Source organism: Petaurus breviceps, unplaced genomic scaffold (assembly GCF_028583685.1).
Source record: "Petaurus breviceps papuanus isolate PSGF00001 unplaced genomic scaffold, PetGlider_PUasm1.0 551, whole genome shotgun sequence".
Classification (NCBI taxonomy): Eukaryota; Metazoa; Chordata; class Mammalia; order Diprotodontia; family Petauridae; genus Petaurus; species Petaurus breviceps.
In genome coordinates, this window is record NW_027186372.1 from 37,868,077 (window position 1) to 37,877,265 (window position 9,189).

Genomic DNA, 9,189 nt, shown 5'->3' on the forward strand with positions numbered 1-9,189 from the left:
TTCTTTCTTTCTTTCTTTCTTTCTTTCTTTCTTTCTTTCTTTCTTTCTTTCTTTCTTTCTTTCTTTCTTTCTTTCTTTCTTTCTTTCTTTCTTTCTTTCTTTCTTTCTTTCTTTCTTTCTTTCGTGAGAGACATTTGGGGTTAAATTAATTAAGTTAAGGCCAGGGTAACCCAGCTAGTAAGGGTCAAGTGTCTGGTCATTCGAACTCAGGTCCTCCTGACTTGAGGGCCTGTGTTCTATCCACTGTGCCACCTAGCTGACCATCCCTTGTGTGTGTGTGTGTGTGTGTGTGTGTGTATGTGTGTAACCACAGTTTCTTGACCATCTTGTGTGCTAAGGAAATCACTAGTCTTACAGAAATAGTCATACTCCGACTAAGAAGACCTCAACATTCCGCCCCCCCCCCAAACTTTAACTTTGAGTTAAACTGTTGGATTGTGTGCAGGTTTTAAAACTTTTCCCCATAAGTAGTTACATAATGAAGCCAAATAAAGTGATTCTTTGCATTTATAAGCATTTTCTCCTGTCCTCTTAAGAGCTCTTAGGAAGCATGAAGGTCTAAGCTAAAGGTTCAGTGGCCTTCTAGAATCATCTGGAATGACAGGGGACTGTGACAAGAAACCTTAAAGATTCACTCTTTCCAAGAATTGACAACTTTCCCTGGGATAAAAATATGATGGGATTTGCTTTTTTTTTCTTTTTGCCAGAGTTGTCCACATGATAGTTCATTGATGATTTTCTAGGAGATGAAGTAGAGGTCTACAGTTGAGGTCATATAGTTTTAGACAAAGTTTTTACTCATGTTTTAAAAATATTCTCCCCCAAATCATGGGGAAATGCTACTCACTAGCTGTCTGTTCTTAGGCAAGTCACTTAATCCCTCTGTGCCTTAGTTCCCTCATCTTTGGCAGAAAGGGCATAGACTAGGGAAGTTCTGAGTTCTCTTCTAGCCCTTGATCCATTACCCAATGATTAAGGAAATGGTTCATTCTGGATTTTTGCTATTAAAAAAAAGATCTAGCATAATTTCTTCACTATAGTAATTTTAAAAGTAAGTTTAACTATGAGATTTATGGGAACCCAAATGTTAGTCCTGAGATTCTCAGGTATTAATGCTATGTAAGAGTAAGATCACTGGTCTTCCTCTCTTCTCATAGTAGGTATATGTGATCTAGTAGAAATAATACTGAATTTAAATTCCAAAGGACATTCAAATCCCAGCTATTTTATTTACCAGTTGTGATACCTTAGGCAAGAGAAAGAGGAAAGGACCTAGATCTGTGATTTCATTGGTACAGGGAATTTCTAGTTCAGGCAATTCCCTTCCCCAATACAGATTGCATCCTCTCTGCAATGTCTAATCTTAGAAAGTAACTTTCCTAGAGTACTGAGAGGTTGCTCAGGGCTGCACATCTAGTATGTGGTGGGGATAGGACTTAAACACAGGTCTTTTTGGCTTTGAGATCATCTCTTTACCTACTATACCATACCACCTCTTGTGTCATAGAAGATACTACCTCAGGACTTTCAGAAAGTCATGTAGTTTTTTGAACCTAACTTGACAGCTATAAAATGGTGATAAGAATACTTTTATTATCTTTTCCACTAGGCTTTTATGAGGTTCAAATGAGATAATGGACATGAAAGTGGTTTGTAAATTATAAACTCCTATCCAACTTTTCATAGATTCATTTGGTATTTTCTTGGCAAAGATACTGGAGTGGTTTGCCATTTCCTTCTCCAGTTCATTTTACAGATGGGGAAACTGAAGCAAACAGGGCTAAGTGACTTGCCCAGGGCCATACAACTAGTAAGTGTCTGAGGCTGGATTTGCACTCAGGTCTTCCTGACTCCTGGGTCTGTGGTGCTCTACCCACTGCACCACCTAGCTCCCCCTTACCACTTAGCTGCTCCTCAATACTTAATATACTTTAAACTGGAGAACTACTTCACTTACTTCTACACTCATAAACCTATGATAGATAGAAATATAGGTAGGTAAACAGACAGGAAAATAGATAGATAGATATAGATAAGTTAGATAAATAGTAGCTCCTATTTCTGTACTGATTTCTTTTTCCTTTTAAGCTCTATTGATGTGCTTTGTTTGTTTTTACATTGGAAACATTTATAATTCACCCCTACTCTGTGAGAGGTCTCTTGCAACAAAACAAAACAATTAAGCAAAATGAATACTATAGTGACCTCATTTGAATATATGTGCAACATTCCACAGCACCCCACTTCTCTATTATTTAAAGAAATGTTTTAATTAATAAAAATATGTTTTCTCTTCCTCCCACTTCCTACCTTATCAGAAAAAAAAGATAAAAGAAAAACCAAATCAAATTCCTTGAAATGAATATTTATAGTCAAGTAAAAAAAAAAGTGCCTCACTGGCCGTATGCAAAAAAATTTCATCCTGGTTCTTTTCCCCCCAGGGCGCTTCTTTCATAACAATCTTGAGAGGTAGTTAGGTAAAGTATTAAGACATTTCTACAAATGAGGAAACTGAGGTTCCTGAGAGGTAATAAATAAGACTTGCCCAAGTTCACATGGCAAACATGTACTAGAATCAAAATTCAAACCTGGGTCTTTTGCCTCTAAGACTAGAGCCCTAGCCCCTACACAACAGTGCTGGCAAATCTTTTCAGCAAACAAATCATAATTATAATCAAGCTGGGCTATGTCAAAGCTAAAGAAAGGACCCTACCTATGCTATTTTAAAGAACTTGGGTTTAGATTATTTGAAAGGTATTTGCTGTCGATTTTGAGAAATAGCATGTTATAGTAGATAGAGTCCCGTCCTTGAAGTGAGGAGGCCTTCTGTAAGTTCTGCCTAAATGTCTGGATGTAATCATGGGCAAGCTCTAGCCTTTCTCCTCTCAGACAGAGCCCAGGCTCTTCATTTGTAAAGAAGAAATGATAGGCCTTGTATTGCATGTTATATAGGAAGGTTTTATGAAAAGCACTATCTAAATGTAAGTTATTATTATAAATCTAATGTTGGACAAACCTAGAAATTGTCTCAGGGAGAAAAAACATCCCACAGAATATCGCGAAAATGACAAAAGATACAATGTTATCACTTTGTATCTACTTCATGGATTAAAAAAAAAGTATTTAGAAATAAATCATTGTTGTTACAATCTAGGTATTCAGTTAAGTTCCAGATTGGGGAGATTAGACTGATATGTTGCAATCTTTATATTTGGAGGGAGCATTGACATCGATGAGATCAAATGGAATATTGATGTAATGGGTATGTTATCTCTGCACCTGAGGAGATGTGTGTGTGTGTGTGTGTGTGTGTGTGGAGGGTGAAATCATTTTCACAATAGAAAGCTAGTTAACAAGGAAAATTTCGAAATTGACAACAAATTGAATTCTACCTGAAGCTTAGCCTTTTAATTTATTTCCCCAAATCATTAGATCTGCCACGTTGCTATTTAGTTTGGCAAAGCTACATTGAGTTGACCAATATTTCTTAGCGTTACTCTATTTCTTTTCAGTCATCTCAGTCATCTCCTACTGCTAGACCAAGAGAATTCCACTAAACTAAGAGAGCAGAAACATTTGTCTGTGGCCAATCGATTCAGAGTTCCCTCACAAAAATAGATTTCCATTAAACCTCAACTAAAAAGGAATAGAAAGAATTCAATTTAATTTGGTTCAACAGACATTGGTTAAGGTCTTTTATGTGTAAGGCATTGCACCAGACTCTCGGAATACAAAGATGAAAAACAAAATGATAATATCCTATTTTCCTGGGGAATATGACACATCTAGTCTAGCCATGATGTCTACTAGGGGATATGACATATAAGACAGTGTGAGGAAAGCAAAGGAGACTTTCATAGAAAGTGGGAAAACTTTATAGAGAAGGCAGTGACCGAGTTGAGCATTAAAGTAAGGGGAGTCTCAAAAGCAGAGATTAGGAAGAAGTATGTTCCAGATATGGTTACAGTCTGTACAGATGCAAGGAGTTAGGAGATGACATGCTGAGTTCAAGGAATGGTTAGAAGTTCAGTTTGACTGGAGCATAGAATGCATGAACTGATGTGATGATATCAGGCTGGAAAGGTAAATTAGAGCCAGATTGTCCAGGGCCTTGAGTGCCAGGCTAAGGATTTTGTAATCTATTCTGAAAACAACAAACAGCCACCAAAAGTTTTCAATGAAAGGGATTACATGGTTGGATCTTTGCATTAGGAGGATGATTTTTGGTAACTGTTTGAAGAAGATATAAGAGAAGGGAGAGACCAGAGGCAAGGAGACCAGTTACATGGCTATTGATATAGTTCAGGTAAGATGTGATAAGAATCTAGACTAGGATATGAGTAGAGAGAAGAGGGCAGATGCAAGAGTTATTATGGAGGGATAACTGTGAGACTTTAGGAATGGATTAGATATACATGTGTTTCTTTGTGCATGTGTGCACATGTGTGTGCCCACGTGTGCATGTGTGTGTAGGAGGATTAGGGAGAGAGGACAGTCAAAAATGACCCCTGAATCTGTATGCCTGGAGACACGATGGTACCCTCAACAAAAATAGGGACATTGGGAGAAAAGGAAGATTTTAGATGAGAAGACAGTGAATTCAGTTTTGGGCATTTTGCATTTGAGGTACCAGCAGGATACACAAGTAGAGGTGATTTGGAACTGCAATTCAGAGGAGAGATCAGAGTTAGATATGCTGTTTGGAAAGTCAAAGTCTTGGAATAAAGGTAGATAAAAGCCAGAGGAGAGTTATCAAATACACTGAGAAGGAGCAGTTATACTGCTAGGAGGAGAATCACGTAAGGACAGTGTGATAGAATTCGAGAGTCGAGACTATTCCAGAGTCAGACTTATGGGGGAAGAGCTCAAAGGGACCTCAGAGACCGTCTGATTCAACCCCCTCATTTTATTTTATTTATTTATTTAGCTTTTTTGGAGGACAATTAGGGTTGAGTGACTCGCCCAAAGTCACACAGCTAGTAAGTGTGTTAAGTGTCTGAGGCTGGATTTGAACTCAGGTCCTCCTGACTTAAGGGCCAGTGCTCCATTCACTGTGCCACCTAGCCTCCTGAACCCCCTCATTTTAAAGATAATGAAACTGAGACTTGAGGAGATTAAGTGTCTTGCCAAAGGTCACATAGTTAATAACTGTCAGAGATAGGAAAAAGCCAGGACCTCTGATGTAGGAGCCATTGCTTATTCCATTGTACTGCAGACAAGGTGGGGCACAACATAGCATTTTTCAGAAGGGGCATAGGGATAAGAGCTGAGAAAGGCTATTGGATTTAGCAACTACAAGACAATTGGTGGCTCGTTATTTAGCAGCTTTGACAAAGTGATGGGGTCAAAAGTCAAGAAGCAAGGAGTTAAGGAGTACTAAATGGGTGGTGAGGGAGTAGAGGAAATGATTGTAGATTACTCTTCCTAGCAACAGAATAGTGAAAAAGAGGAGAAATATAGCACAATAGCTTGAGATGATACTAGGGTAAAGTGAAAGTTTTTAAAGAATGGGGGCATGTTTATAGGCAACTAGAAGGGAGATAGGAGCTAAGGGGAAATTGAATATGAGAGAAAAGGAAATAATCAATGGGTAAAGATTTCAGAGGAGACTGGAGGGCATAAAACCATAGGCCTAAGTAGATAAGTTATTGTTGATAAGTTGAAGGACTACTTCATGCTCTGAGATTGGAGAATACAAAATGAAAATGGTTCAAAAAGATTAAGAGATTTTGATATGTAAAATAGTGGGACAGGGAAAGAAACAAAAATGAATTTCTTCAATCATCTCAGTAAAGTAGGAGTTAAAGTTGTTTGCTGTGACAGATCTTTTGCTGACATTGGGAGCTGGGGAAAGAGAAGAATGTTTGGAATAACTGCTGGGGGATTGTAATGGAGTCAATCAATCGGATATGAACTAAATGGACTCATTTAGTCTGATATTTTTTAAGCTTTTGTATTTATGAACTAGTGTTTATGTTAGTTTCTCAATTACATACCAATAATTGGTCAATTCAAATGTCTTCAATTGTAGCAACTTTTGCTTGGTTGGATGTTTTGCCAAGCTTTATCCTCAATTGCTTCTCCTTGTGAGATAATTTAGCTGAAGTGGTAAGGCATTATGAAGGAGATATAAGAGATAGCATGTTCCAGGCAAGTCAAACCTTTTTCTCACTTCCTTCAGACCTTCTCTCTCTCTCTCTCTCTCTCTCTCTCTCTCTCTCGCTCTCTCTCTCTCTCCTCTCCACTCCCACACATTATGTTTGTTTCAGTCCAGCTCTGAAACCAGAGTCTTAGAATAAGGGTAGATAAAAGCCAGAGGAGAGTTATCAAATACACTGAGAAGGAGCAGTTATACTGCTTAGGAGGAGAACCATATAAGGACAGTGTGATAGAAGTCAACAAAGTCAAGACTACTCCAGAGTCAGACTTTTTCCAGGTAGAGCTGGAAGGGACCTTATAGGCCACCCAGGGAACCAACCCCTTGTGAAGGTGTGACCTAATAATTTCTTCCGCAGCTACTGAAGCTCTTGCCTCTTCAGCAGCCACATCTACTGACAACTGGGAAAAGAAAGTTTTCCCCACCAAATTTCAAAAGAGGCTCATGCTCTGAAATGGATATAGTTTTATTAATGGAAATAGCATTAAAGAAAAGGCATTACCATCTGCTTTGCTTCTGCATCCTAAGGACCATTGGGCATTTGCATCTTACTTGCAAGCATAATTTCCTATATGTTTTGTCTCCCCCTGTTAGAATGTGAGCTCCTTAATATTAGGGGACCGTTTTGCTTTTCTGTTTGTATCTTAGTGCTTAGCACTGTGTCTTGCACATAGTAAGTGCTTAATAAATATTTTTCATCAATCAATAGATAGATAGATAGATAGATAGATTCATAATACTCCATCATCTTTCCTTATAAGATTTTCCAAATGAGTTTATATTCTAATCTGATGTTCCCTTGGCAGCCATCTCTCTGCATTTGGCAGGTAAATCACATCTGTTGGTTCTTTTTGATCTCCTCATTGTGGCAATAAATTTACATTGGTTAAGTTCCTGTACAAAAATATTACCATCAAGGTTGATGTCATTTCTGTTGTCAGTTTCCTATTTTTGATTGTCCATTACTTGTTTAAATAATTGAAGACTGTATTGTTTCAGTTGAATGCTATAACTTCCTCTCCTTATAGTTTTCTCTTTCTGGCTTTTAACTCATTCTGATCTTAGTTTTGATTAGTCCACGGTCCGAATGTACATAGACAACTGATTCAGAGAGAAGACTTATATGAATAAGATTTTGAAAAAAGATTCTTGCTCTTTAAAATATGGCCTATTTTATTTTTAATTTCTTTTTTGGCTACCCATCATGTCTTTTTTTTTTAAGCAATTGGGGTTAAGTAACTTGCTCAAGGTTACATGGCCAGGTGTTTCTGGGTGTGGTGCTAAGTATCTGAGCCCAGATTCAATCCCCAGGTCATCCTGACTAGGGCCAGTGCTCTCACTCACTGAGCCACCTGGCCGCCCCTAAGCAATTGGGGTTAAGTAACTTGCTCAAGGTTACACGGCCAGGTGTTTCTGGGTGGGTGCTAAGTGTCTGAGCCTGGGATTCGATCTCCAGGTCATCTGATACTGGGGCCGGTGCTCTTACTTGCTGTGCTACCTGGCTGTCCCATACCCATCATGTCTTGATCCTACTAATTCTTTTTTTCAGAAATTTAGGGCATTAAGAAGTAAAAAGGAAAGTACAACAAACAGAAAACAAATAGTAAAGATTTGCAAAAATTTGTATAGCAAACTCTTTTCTATTAAGAATAGTGGAACCACCACATTTGAATCCTAACATCATAGTTCTAGATTTATTTATAGGAGAAGCAGAACTAGAAGTAGTAGAAATAATATAAATTGAAGAGAACAAATATGGGGAAAGCATCTGGATTGGACCAAGTATGTGTGAAGGAGAATTTATGCTGGAGGCAACACAATTATGAACATATTGAACAACAAATAGACAAGGTTTCTGAAAAAGGGAGAGATACAAAAGGCATGGAATTTTTTTTATTTTATTAATAATGAAAAAAGTGCCTAAGAGATAATCAGTACTGGGTGTGTCTACCCATATATTTGGGTTATCTATCTATGAATTTAGGTCATCCTCAAGGTATTGATAGGGAACAAGTGGACATTCTCACTCTCTCTCTCTCTCTCTCTCTCTCTCTCTCTCTCTCTCTCTCTCTTTCTCTCTCTTCTCACACACACCATTGACTGGAATGGAGCAGAGAGAACATGCTTCTACTGAGTTTATTGTTTGTTGATTATAAAAAAGCATTTGGTTTGGCACTGTCAACCTTAAGAGCTTTGTTTCAATAAGATGTCTCCCATGAATATGTAAAAATCATACGTGATTTTTTGCAAGCGTAACAGTATAATTTCATTCAATAACTATTATCAAAAGCCAGTCTAAAGACTGACTATATACCCACCAAAGATGTCTGTCACTGTCATGGAAAATGTTTAGGTCAGAGTCTGAATGGAAGAAAGATTCTCTATTGATAGTGACAACTTCTAAGTGTTGAGAGCACATTCTAAAAAGTTTATTTGGCTAGCTGTCTCTGTATACAAATTATTTATAATTTTACATTGACTATGACATTGTATATTTACCTTAGGGATAGACCAGTAGCAATGGGTTGGGGATAGATCTGCAGAACTGAAGACAAACATCTAATTAAGGGAATGTTCCTTAAAATGCAGGCCTCAGGAATCCACTATGATTTATGATAATAAAAGAATAATAATATCTCAAGGAAGTATGATGGGCATAAAGACATGAAAAATGTTGAGGGATAAAAGATAATTCAAAAGGGGCTGAAGATAAATTTATAATAAGCATCAAAGACCCAAAGGGAGAGAAATCACTGTTTTGTTTTTTGCTTTTTAAAATTTAGTACTTACTATTTAATCAGGTCTTATTCCTGACTTGGAAAAATATTAAATGAGGACTCAAAAGTGACCCCTCTCCTAATAATAGGCATAGCAAACAAGCAAGAACATAATGAGAGAAAGAGAGAGAGAGAGGCAGAGAGAGAGAGAGAGAGAGAGAGAGAGAGAGAGAGAGAGAGAGAGAGAGAGAGAGAGAGAGAGAGAGAGAGAGAGAGAGAGAGAGAGAGAGAGAGAGAGAGAGAGAGAGAGAGAGA